General features: G+C 33.4%; 1 long non-coding RNA gene across 1 annotated transcript; it reads right to left on the reverse strand.

The window, feature by feature from the left end:
• Positions 1–903: 903 nt before the first annotated feature.
• LOC145112171 (uncharacterized) lies at positions 904–2,219 on the reverse strand. Its single transcript, XR_013710445.1, has 3 exons — positions 2,119–2,219; positions 1,013–1,161; positions 904–942 (listed from the first exon to the last, which is right to left on the reverse strand). It is a non-coding gene; the product is annotated as an uncharacterized LOC145112171 (long non-coding RNA).
• Between the last annotated feature and the right edge of the window lie 10,932 nt (positions 2,220–13,151).

Here is a 13,151-nt window from a genome sequence, read left to right on the forward strand (position 1 = left end):
TCGATTGTTCCAGATTAAAGGTTGAGTTGAACATTGGAGGTTCTCGGAACGAGTACGTACTGTGCCTATCCGGTTCCTGGTTTAGATCAAACAAATTAGACCGCATATAATCAGGCGTATAAGTAGAAATGTTGCGTCGAGATGGATATTGAGTTAGTGGCGCTTGAGTCGGTTGATCTTGAGGTGGTGGATCTTGAGTTGGTGGGTCCTGGGTTAAATCGATATGGGTTTTCTTGAAAAGTTTCTTCTTTAAGGAGGGGCGCTCACGAGTATTTTTGTGAGTAGCAGGTTCAGAAACTGAAGTTGTTGACGACGTGATTAAGTTTAGTAACTTCCTTGCTAAACTTAACTTAACAGGTCTTGATTGTTTTTCGTAATGAGCATTAAACATATTTACCTCAACTGCACAACCCAAATTGTCATCTTCTAACGATTTGCATTCTAATAAATCAAGTTTCTTCCAAAACTTATCGACTGAATGAAGCGGTACATAATGACCTTTTTTAACAAATATAGCTTGTTCATGCGCACATGGCAGCCCATAACTTGTACGTACTTGACATCCACAATTTTCATAAACAAATCCAAATTCTTTGGACCGCTCATATTCTTTGAAAATGATATCAAGTGCATAAATTGAAACGAAACGACACAATGGTTTTAGATGTGGTATTTCGTAGTACCGATGTACAATAAAAATTTTGTTATGCGTAAGACTCGCTTTTATACCTGTGTATTGTGACTCAACAACATCAGCAATACGCTTCAATGATTTGGCGATATCTGATCGCGATGTCTCGACATATCTTTTTAACTTGGCATGTTGACTTTCAGCTCTATTAGTTGTGTGGTTGCCAAAGTTAAGAAACTTATCGGTCCATGCAGACACAAACTTTTCATTGTGTGGTGTCAACCATGTTTTGTTTAGATAAGAAAATGCATCTGAAATACATAAACAAATTTCAGTTGATGTAATGAATTATAACATATTATAATGTATATTTAAAAATACCTGGATAATTGTTCGTAATTTTTTCAACTTGTGCCAAATTCTTGTTGTATGCTTCCTTTGTTTCAGAGTTAACCAACCTCGTCCATGACGTATAAAGAACATCCCAACATGATTTGCATTTCTTCATGATATTGTTATTTATATGCCATCTGCAAAGTAATCCTTTAGCATCTGGAAATATAATAGCGTATGCGTTCATGAGAGCCATTTCTCTATCGGTCACAATAACACGCGGCAACATACATCCTTCTATTACCGATTTTAGACAGTCTAAAGCCAAAACATAGTTGGACTGTTTTTCTTCATGCATGTACACAAATGCAATGGAAAATGTCATATTTGTTGGAGTTACACCAACAATCTCCAATAGAGGCATCTCGTACTTGTTTGTCTTATATGTTGCATCCATTAACAAGACATGTGGAAATGCACGCCATATTTCTAATGATCTTGGATGAGCAAAGAATAAATCTTCTAACTTATTTGTCAAAACATTTGCACGACTATAATAAACATATCCATTTTGATCTAGAAATTCCATAACACCTTGCATTTGAGTTTTACCTTCTCTCTCCCTACGTCGAAGTTTTTCGTCTGCATTGTAGATAGTTTTGAGAGTAGATACATTTTTTGGATTTAGGTTTTTTAGTGCAGATAATATATCTTTTGGTTTGACATTTTTTTTCAACAAATCTTCCACTACTCGACATTCATATTCAGTTAGCCGTCGTGGATAAGGATGACCTTCCAAATATAATGACGGCTCATGGTTATGAAATTCACATATCATTTTTATCTTCTAAGAATTTTCTACTGACGAATATTTACCCTGTAGGCTAAATGGACAATTAATTTTTTTTGTCCCTGTTTTTTTTAGAGATTTTTGTACGTTTGTATGTACTTCCACGGTCACATTGAAATACAACATTAAAGTTACGTTTCGAATTTTTTATGACGATGACATAACCTAAAGTATTTGCCATATTTTGCACCCAATCCATCAATTCTTGACGAGAATTGAACACCTGGCAATTATATTATTATCAGTGGCTAACAAATCCACTCGATGCTAACATTACTGTAACAACATACTAATGAATTTATACCTTATCTGTTTTGAATGGTGATGTGTCATCGAAGAAATAACGACTTTCATTCAAACTTTCATTTTCATCTGCTTCATTTGTGTCCATTGGATGAATATCCGTTTCAAATGGCGATGTGTCGTCGAAAAAATAGTTACTTTCATTGAAGCTATTATTTTCATCTACTTCATTTGTCTCCATTGGATGAATATCATCTCTCTAAACATAACAAAGAGAAAAACATACATTTAATAATAATAATAATAATAATGATAATAATAATAATAATAATAATAATAATAATAATAATAATAATAATAATAATAAGAAAGGTTAAGTACAAATACCTCATAATATGTGTCACCCATCCATTCTTCCCAACTTGTCATTTAATAAAATCTATATTTATAACAAGTATCGTATGTTTGCTTTTAAAGAAAGTTACTTTCAAAATAACATTGCAAGTCACTTTCAGTTTAACATATAAGAAAATCTATATATAGAAAGAAATTGTAACCAAATTTTCATTTTTATCCCTTCTATTTTTGTTAATGTTTCATAGTTTATATTTCTTATTTAACAAATTAATTTTTTTCTATTAATATTTAATAATATTCATTATTACTCTTCTTGTAAATGTATTAATGAGATCATTTTAATTATACAACTTTTATGAATAAATAATATGTTTCTATTTGTTAGTTTTCAAAATTAATAAAGTTTTAAGGGTTTAAGATTTAAATTGATAAAATTTAGGGTCTTTTTTAAAACTACAACGTAAACTGAGGGTATAAAATTGTAATATTACATTTTATCGATAGAATGATTGGTACACATATTAATACAATAATTGAGATAGAATGATTGGCACACATATTAATACACATATCAATTACACGATTTTATTCGTGTATATAGGAGCACCCAATATATATATATATATATATATATATATATATATATATATATATATATATATATATATATATATATATATATCCCGAATATAATGTTATTTTAATTTTCAAATGTTGTCCTCATGCTTTTATTTATCTTTCAAAATTTACCTTTTGTTTTTCAAAATTTTATTTTAAACCTTTTACTTAATATGTTCCAATTATGGTGAACTAAAAGGATATAGCGAGTTTGCGGATTATGATAAGTTGGATATATCCGTCCGAGAGAGTGATTCTAACGGAGAAGAATTTGATGATGAACCTAAACTTATTTATTCAGATAACATGTTTCACGGTATGCCCCCATTGCCTTCGTGTCCTGTAAACGATGATGTGAACATTCCATGTCAGAGGCTGGATATAAATGAAGAGATTAAGGTTCTAGACATTTTTTATGACAAAGAGTTGCTCAAGCTTGCAATTGGAAGACAATGCATGGAACAAGGTAAGCAGTATAAGACTACCAGATCGAGCAAAGAGAGGTTCGAGGTGGTTTGTTTGGTAGAAAATTGTTCTTGGATGGTTAGGGCAAGGGGAATCAAATCGACTACTGCTTTCCAAGTCACAAAAGTTGTTGACCAACACACTTGTTGTGCAACAAACTTGAAGTCTAATCATCGACACTTGTACACCGTAGGTTTAGTATGAAACCTACAGTTTTATATATTTTTTTCCGATTTTTTTCAAAAAGAATTTAACCACATATACAAAACCTACTCCTAATCACAAACACGGTAAAATTTTGATGAAAAGTAGACAAACCTGGTTGTTCTTTGGGTGCTCCATTGAGACAAAAAAGTAGCCAAACCAAAGAAAACAATAGGAAAAATGACCTAATCTGGAAAAAAAATCATTATATACTTTGGGCTAATGGGCCACGAAAAAGTAAACGGGCCCGTGAAACAGTAGCCTTTAGCACGAAACACTACTTTAAGGCATAAAATAATAGTCAACAATGTTGACCGTAGTCAACCAAAAGTTGACTACGTTTTTAAGGGCTATTTTTGGCTAAGTATTATTTTTTTTGGCTATTTTTTGATAAATAATTAACAAAAATTGCTAGATTTGTATTTTCCCATTTTATTTATAGCTTTCTTTTTTATTTATATACATATTAAAAAAAACGAAATGCCGATGGATTTCCCATGTTAGAAAAAAACACTAATTTAATAACGGTTTATGATCCTTCAATATTTGTATAATTTTAAACTTATGAAAGTGTTATTTTCTAATTAACACTAATTGAGTTTTTAAACGCCAACTGAGTTCTAATACGTTAATTGAGTTTGTAAATGTTAATTTTAAACACTACTTGAGTTTTTAAACACCAACTCTAAATGCTAATTTTTTAAAACACTAATTAATTTTAAATACTAATTGAGTTTTTAAAAACTAATTTTTAAATGTTGATTGAGTTTACAAATGAATTAGACTAATACTATAGGTTAAAAATTATGTATATATTTTTAAATATTATCATACACATATGAGCATATTTCTAATAGAATAGATTAATATAGTGAATTTTTAAAAGTCGAAAAAGTATAGGATGAAATATGAACATTGTGTATTAATAAAGGGATTAATGAGAAATTATATAATAACATTTTCATATATAAAGCGGTTGTGACAGATTGTCAGTTTTCAAACTTCAGGCATAAATACCAAAACAATTACACGACTCGTTTCGTGCGAATAGGAGGACCCATATCTAAAATACAAAAACTATAACATGTTTTTATCATTTTAGTGAGCAACTCTTTCAACTTGGTTCTAATTTAAATCTTTATTATTATTTTTTTTTCTTAATCAAAAGTAAATAATTGGACTTATTATGTATTAAACTAAGAATCATTTTCTTTAATAAGTAGATCTTTCTTATGCATGTTTCTGCACTAATTTATATAATATAATGTTTGTTGTTTTAAAAAACAAACTTAAATTTATTAAAGCTAGGATTCGATCTTGGAATGCGGAGACTAGGTCGGCTGCGCATCTTTCTTCATCGCAGTTGTTGGGGCGATTAGTAGAGATTGATAACTTTATTGATGATGGCCAATCTAGTGATGACCTTATTCGTGAAAGAAGAGGAATACTTGGTGATTTAACGAATTTAAAAAAAGTTAGATCGTTGGATGTTGCTCAAAAGGTTAAAGCTACGTGGGTTGTGGAGGGAGATGAGAATGCTGCGTTCTTTCATGCATTACTGAAAAAAAGTAGAAGGCAGTTGATGATTAGAGGGGTTACTATTGATGGGGAGTGGATTTCGGAGCCTGCTAGTATTAAGAAGGCTTTTTTCGATTTTTATGCAGGTAAGTTTCAGCCTTTTCTTGGTGTTAGTTTTGATCGTCGAAGTCCTAGATTCAAGTCGTTGGATCCTAAGGTTGCTTCTTCTATTGAGGTGGAATTCACGGCTGAAGAGATTAAGAATGTAGTTTGGGATTGTGGTGTAGATCGTGCCCCTGGTTCAGATGGCTTTACATTCCATTTTCTCAGACACTTCTGGGAGATTCTTGCAGATGATGTCATCGCTTTTGTGCAAGAGTTTTTTGCCAAACCGGTTTTCCCGAAGGGGTGTAACTCATCCTTTATTACTTTGATCCCCAAATCTGATAATCCTCTTTGTATCAAGGATTATCGCCCTATTAGTCTTATTGGGCTGCAATTTAAGATTATTGCAAAATTGATGACTAATAGGTTGGCTCATGTTCTCCATGATATTATTGGGTTAGAGCAATCGGCTTTTCTTAAGTCCCGTCAAATTCTTGATGGGCCGTTGATGATTAATGAGCTAGTGAGGTGGTTTAAAAAGAAAAAGAAAAAGCTGATGATGTTTAAAGTTGATTTTGAAAAGGCTTATGATTATGTGAGCTGGGAGTATCTGGATAAGATTATGGGGTTTCTCGGCTTTGGTGAGAAATGGAGAGCCTGGATTCGTGGTTTGTGCTCTAATGTTAGATCTTCGGTGCTGATTAATGGGAGCCCCACTGATGAGTTTCAGATTTTTAGAGGTCTTAGACAAGGAGATCCCCTTTCTCCTTTTTTATTCATCATAGCTATGGAAAGGGCTTCATATTGCCTTAGAGGATGCGGTAGCTGACGGTATATTTCGGGGTGCTCATATGGGTTCTGATGAGGTTCGCATTTCTCACTTGTTTTACGCAGATGATGCGACTTTTCTAGGGGAATGGGATGTTTCTAATATTCAGAATTTGATATGTATTCTGAGGTGCTTTTATTTGGTATCAGCCCTTAATCTCAATCTTAATAAATCAAATCTTTACGGGGTAGGGGTTAATTCGGCGGAGACTGCTAATTTAGCTTCTTATACCGGGTGTTCGGCTGGAACTTTCCCTTTTGTTTATCTTGGTATTCCGATTGGAGAATCTATGGTTCGTCTTAAAGGTTGGCAGATGATTATCGATCGATTTAAGAAGAGTTTATCTTCTTGGAAGGTCAAGTTGTTGTCCATTGGAGGTCGTCTGACTCTTATTAAGTCGGTCTTAGGGAGTTTGGGTATTTACTTCTTCTCTTTGTTTCGTCTTCCTGCGACTGTTTGTCACTCTCTTGAGTCTCTAAGGGCTCGGTTTTTTTGGGGAGTGGAGGAAGGTCAACATCGTATTCATTGGGTTAATTGGAAGTTGATCTTGAATTCATATTCTCATGGAGGTCTCGGGGTTGGTAGTTTGGATGCTTTTAACCTCGTTCTTCTTTATAAATGGAAGTGGCGATTTCTTAATGACAAGGGAGCTCTTTGGGTTAAAATTGTCAAATTTTGTCATGGGGAAGGTGGTGGTTTTTTAGATGATTCAAGAATTGGAAGTGGAGGGGGTGTTTTGCAAAAGATTGTTAGATCTATTAATCATTTTCATGAGAATGGTTGTATTCCTTCTAATCTCATGCATAGAGTGGTGGGGAATGGGACCCAAACGAGGTTCTGGAAGGATGTTTGGTGCTTGGATATTCCTCTTAAAGAACGGTTTGGGAGGCTTTTTGCTTTGGCCTTTAATCAAGATGCTCGGGTTAGTGATTATTGAGATTCGGGGGGTGGAATTTTCATTAGCGACGGGAGATTAGAGGAGGTGCTGAATCAACCCAATTTGATGATCTGGTGGAGTTTTTAAATCATATTCGTATAGGGGAGATGCCAGATAAGTGGTCTTGGGAGCTTGACCCGTCATGTATTTTTATAGTTAAATCAACAAGGCACTGGGTTGATGATATGACGCTTCCTATGGGTAGTACGCCTACGAGGTGGAACCGTTTTGTTCCTATTAAAATTAATATCTTTTTATGGCGTGTGCTTTTGGATCGCATTCCGGTTAGAACTAAATTGGTGGAAAGGGGGTGGCGATAGATTCCTTAATGTGTCCTGTGTGCCATAACTCTCAAGAAAATGTGAATCATTTGTTGCTGCAGTGTTCGGTTGTTGATCAGGTGTGGATTCGGGTAGGGCAGTGGCTTCATTTGGACTTTCCTGTGTTCTCTTCTATCCGTGACGTCATGGATTGGGTGGATTCGAGATCGACTATTCATATGGAGCGCTCGATTGTTGAGTCGGTGTTCATGGTGGTCATATGGGTGCTTTGGACGTTTCGTAATTCCTTACTTTTTAATAGTATTAAGCCTAGAAAAGATAGACTCTTTGATTCTGTTGTGGATCTTTCTTTTCGTTGGTTTTCGTTTCGGAATTCTAAGGCTCGGGTTAATTGGACGATGTGGTTACTAAATCCAATCCAGCCTTAACTTGTTCTTTTCTCTAGCTTCTTGCTAGAGGTTTGTTTTTTTTTAATATATTTGTTGCTGCTGTTCAAAAAAAATATAATATTTGTTTTTTTTTATAAATTTATACAACATATACGAATTATAAGACAATGTTTTCAACCATTAAATAGATTACAAATAAAATATCACATAAGTGGTCCATAATTTAGATATACTTGCATATATAAAAAATATAGGAGCAAAGTCCACAAAAGTCATTAAGTTTATACGAAATTCGATTTTGGAATTAGATTATTTTTCGACTCATATTGAACACTTCGTTTTCCAATTTGTTATAACTCTGATCACTTAACCGGTCAGCCTGATTGCATGTTGAAGTGTCAATTTTGATGATGTGGCATTTTGATATTGCATGATAGCGTGACATTTTTTGTGACATCATATTCTAGGTGTCGAAATTGGGAAAAAAAAAACTAAAATATAGTGACTTTTGTGTAAATTTTCCAAAATGTAGTGACTTTTGTGCAATTTGGTATAATTATATATTTTCCAAAATGTTTGAGGTTATTCTTCTCTTCCTTCTTAAAGTACATCCATGTGAAAGCGTATAACCATAACTATTCAAGTGGTATATGAAAAAACCTAATGCACAAGCACAATAAGGGTGCTAATTGTAATTGTAGCTTCGTATACGACCTTATTTTTATAGTCTCACATAGAATAACATTAGTAGGGTATCGTTGTAGTTGGTGACTTCTAGATTGTCTATCAGAGTAACAACTGAGTTAGCACTTGAAGGACATAGGATTGGTCCATTTGTTTCTATGCTAAGTGATACAGTTACCATGTTTGTTGCAATTAGTTGATCATGTGCTTGAACCATATGGATCAACAGTTGCTACATATAGCTTCTGCACAAATTCAGAAAGTCCTTCAATATAATACAAGTATTTAGATACATACTTAATTAACTTTGTATTATATCAATTAATTTTGTTACATTCAATGACATATATAAATAGACCCATGGAATACTTAATGTTTTAGTAACAAGAAAGTATCATTTATGTAGTAAAATTAACCAAACAATAATTTTGTAAGTTGAATCAACTTAGTTTATCATATTTTCAAAAAGAATGAACGTGTGAACTTACAACTGCTTGTTTAGCTCTAGCATTCCAGCTAATAGGTGTATTGGAACTTCTGTTATGATCCTACTCATTCAAGCTTGCTTTCCCAAGTATAATTGTCCATGATTCTCTCAACTTCTTCACTACACCAACATCCCAAGGATCCACCGACTTAAGAAGTGTGTATGATTTTGCAGTCGTGTTAAGCTTATCTTTGGTTGCAATGAAATCTTTGACTAAAATAGGGATACCATGCAACCCAAAATGCGACGTGGGGGGATTAGCCTTTCGCTCTTCATCAGCTTTTTCAACTTCATGAAATGCATATGGGTTCACTTCGATGACTGCTCTGTAGAGGGGATTTAGTTTTAATTCATATCTCATGAATGTAAAATTCAACTAAATCCTTGGATTCAAGTTTTCTCTCTAACGGTTGCTTGAATCTAGATCTGGAAAAGTTCTGTTCACAAGAAATAGAAAAAGAATCAATCTACGTTTGAGGTGGTTATTAGAAAAAAAATGTTCATACATAATAAGGGAAAGTGCACAAAAGTCTCTACATTTTATAATTTTTTTTTTATAAAAGTCACTATATTTTAGTTTTTTTTTCAATTTTGACATCTAGGATATGATGTCACCAAAAGTGTCCCGTTATCATGCAATGTGAACATGCTTTGTCATCAAAACTGACATGTCAGCATGTCATATCAACAGACAACCGGGTTAATGGTCAAGTGGTAAGAATTATACAAATTGGAAAACGAAGTGTCCAATTTGAGAAGAAAAATAACACAATGACAAAATCAAATTTTCTTGTAAACTTAGTGACTTATTGGAATTTGCCCTAAAGATATTGTAGATTTCCACATGGTATTTCATACTTCATAGACGTGTGGAAGACATATGATGTTGTTCCCAAATTAGATTAAACTTGTTATAGATGAGGGTGAATAAAATCAATCTGATAATTCTGAAATTTTAAAACATATAACAATCAAAGTATAGTAAATGTTTTTTATACTTTTTTGAACACGCAAAGGAAGTTATAATGCATAATTAGAACGAGAAGGATGAAGAACACACTTCAAACTCCTTACAAATATTGATACATTTAATGAACTTTTATGACACTCGTAATTATATGAGATGGTGTGTGGAAAATTAATAGTGACTATCATAACCATGCAATGTTAATGTGTGTTATGTTAATGAACTAGGTTTGTGTAACAATTGGTAAAAATAGGTCAAGAACCATCGGTCAAACGTCGTGAAGTCCATTGTAATTAGACTTATTGTACGTTACAACTTTATTTTTAATAAGCAAATGAGGTTGTGGTATGCTTAATTGCTCGTGAATTAATCCATTTTGAACCCAGACTTACGTCTAACATTCGATTTCATTTAAAAAATATTTCATCCCAAAGTGGAACCGGTTTCATGAAAAACTATCAAATAGTAACCATTTGAGCACGAAACTCTACTTGTTGTTTAAACATGATTTCGAGTATCAGAATTTCATCCGGTGTACATTTTTTGAAATCATCACGATTGACACGATCAATAGACACGTATGAAACATTTTAAGAAATCAAGTTCGCTTGTTATGAATTAAGACGACGGAAAAATAATAACATTATTATAGAACATGTGTATGTACATATGAGTGTATATGCCAAAATTTTATAAATACCAAATATGTATATGTCATATAATTTATAAATACCTAGTATATATATGCCATTTATTTTTATAAAAAAAAACAAAAATACAAATACATGTATGGTTATGTATTTTATTTATATATAACAATCTTAGTACATATATTTATATATATGTTACATGTTATGTATAATTTCAAAAGACCAAGTACTTATACATGAATGATATCTTTATAGATATGAAATGTACAAAACAAACCCATGTAAGATTACAACAATCAAATGCAAACTTCTCCAATACCCTATCTTCCTATCTCATAACTCGATCTCTACCTCTCTCTCACTACCCTCTCTCTCTAACTCACATGCTATCAATCTAATGTATGCACATGGTTGCAAATATTACCTAGATATTTTGTTGTACTAACTAAATCCATGGAGAGCTCAACCTGCACCATATAATGTTGGAGGAATTAGGGTTTATGTTGGAGATCTGGATACCCCTTGGATCGTGTGAACACTTTCCCAACTGATAGTTCTACCTTATGTTTGGGTTGCAAGAAATTCAGCCTATGATATGCCAAATTGCCAACTAAAGAAATCTCTATATGGTTTGAAACAAGCTCCTCGGGCTTGGTTTCAACGATTTGATGCTTATATCACCAGGATTGGCTTTACTCACAGTAGATGTGACTCTTTTCTCTTTATTTTTTGTAGAAGAACTGAAGTAGCATACTTAGTTTTATATGTTGATGACATTATTCTCACAGCCTCCACTCCACACTTATTGTAGCACATTATTGATGGGTTTTATACAAACAATCCTATGTGTGCATGCAATCCTAGATTGGATCTATGTTTTCTCTATTAGACAAATAAGCATTGAACACAACATAGAAAACCCTAATATGCATCTAATAATTTGAGATCAACATAAGACATATTAGAACACATACCTTTGTTGCTATATAGTAATAACAACTAATTCTTGAAGATCCTTGCTTTTGAGATCAAGTACTACAAACGTAGTACCTCTAATGGCTCACAAACACACTAGGGCAAGAGGATAAAAATGAGAGAGAGTAGAGAGGAGTGACTTGCTCTAAAAATCGACACTTTTAGGGTTTCCAAAGGGGTGGCCGAATTCAAGAGCCAAGGGGCTCTATTTATACTTTAGGCTAGCTAGGGTTTCAGGGTGGAAACCCTAATTCCTTAGCTTAGGGCCTAAGCAAGTCCATGGACCCCTTTCCTTAGGGCTTGGACAAAAATCTCTAGATCCTTTCTAGGGGTTTTCGGCCCTCCCTAATAAGGGTGATCTAATGGCCCAAAACCTCAACTATCAAATATTTACAAAACAACCCTTGTACTTTCAGTCCGTTCCTTTAATCCCAAAATTAATTCCAAATTAATTTATGATTAAATATTTATCAACAATATGATTTCTAATTAATATATTATTCTTATAATATATTAATAAATCATATTTATGCACCAATTTATTATTCTTAATAATAAAATCAGCCTCTCTCTCCAATAGTCATCATGTCTAGTTGTCAGTATGAAGGCAACCCAAAAGGACCATGCTACTATCAAATCAAGTACATATCAATTATAGTTATGGGCTTAGACACCTAATCCAGCAGTCTCCCACTTGGATAAGTCTAATAACTATAATTGCAAGTATAACTTCAAAATTGACTAGCAATTGTAGCTCTCAAAAACCGTTGGCGAACTCTGATCTAGTCAGTTACAAGGCCTTAAGATAAGGGATCATATAATCCTCCGTTCTGCAAGATATCGTGTGGACAAAGACATGGAATAGAATCATTCTCATTGTCCAATAATTCGTTTCCCGACTTCTGATTTGTTTGACAACGAACTTAATTGAACACATCAATTCAGTCCTGACCGGGCCCGACACATAAGTCAATACAAAATCATCAATGGGCCCAACATATCGCTTTTCCCGTTAGGGCAAAAGGAATATATAAACTTTGACTTATATGCTTGTACTATTTACTCATCAAATCATACACAACAACACGTTTTATAATGTGACATCCCCATTTTCACGGCCAAAAAAGACCGATTTTGTTTATGCTTTATAAAAATCAGAGTACCTCTTTTAATAAAAATGTTGCGGAATTTGTTCCCATAAAACATGATAAACACGTTATCAAAGCATTTCCAAAGAAATGTATTTTTATTCCTTTTAAAACCTTGGGATGTCATCGTCAATACAGAAACATAAGCATAAACATAACTTACATTCATTTACACTAGTGATCTACATCTCTTTTAAATCTCTCGGTGTAAAGTAGCTTCGTATCGACATCTTTGATACACATAAGCTTGAGTGGGTCAGGTTGGGAAACCTGGTGAGTACATAGGATTTTCAACCCACAATCATATAATTATTATGTTTAAACATCAAACAATCAACCCAATTACCCATCCCCATTATCTTCCTCACTCTTAAGGGTCTACACTAAGAGTCATCTATCCTGCATTCATTCATTCCGAAGTCCCTTGCTTCCGGGGTTTATAAGACAGGCACTAAGTCCATAGTTGTCAATGCTCATTCG

This window comes from Lactuca virosa, chromosome 5, assembly GCF_052849685.1.
Source record: "Lactuca virosa cultivar CGN04683 chromosome 5, Lactuca_virosa_CGN04683_v6, whole genome shotgun sequence".
Lineage (NCBI taxonomy): Eukaryota > Viridiplantae > Streptophyta > Magnoliopsida > Asterales > Asteraceae > Lactuca > Lactuca virosa.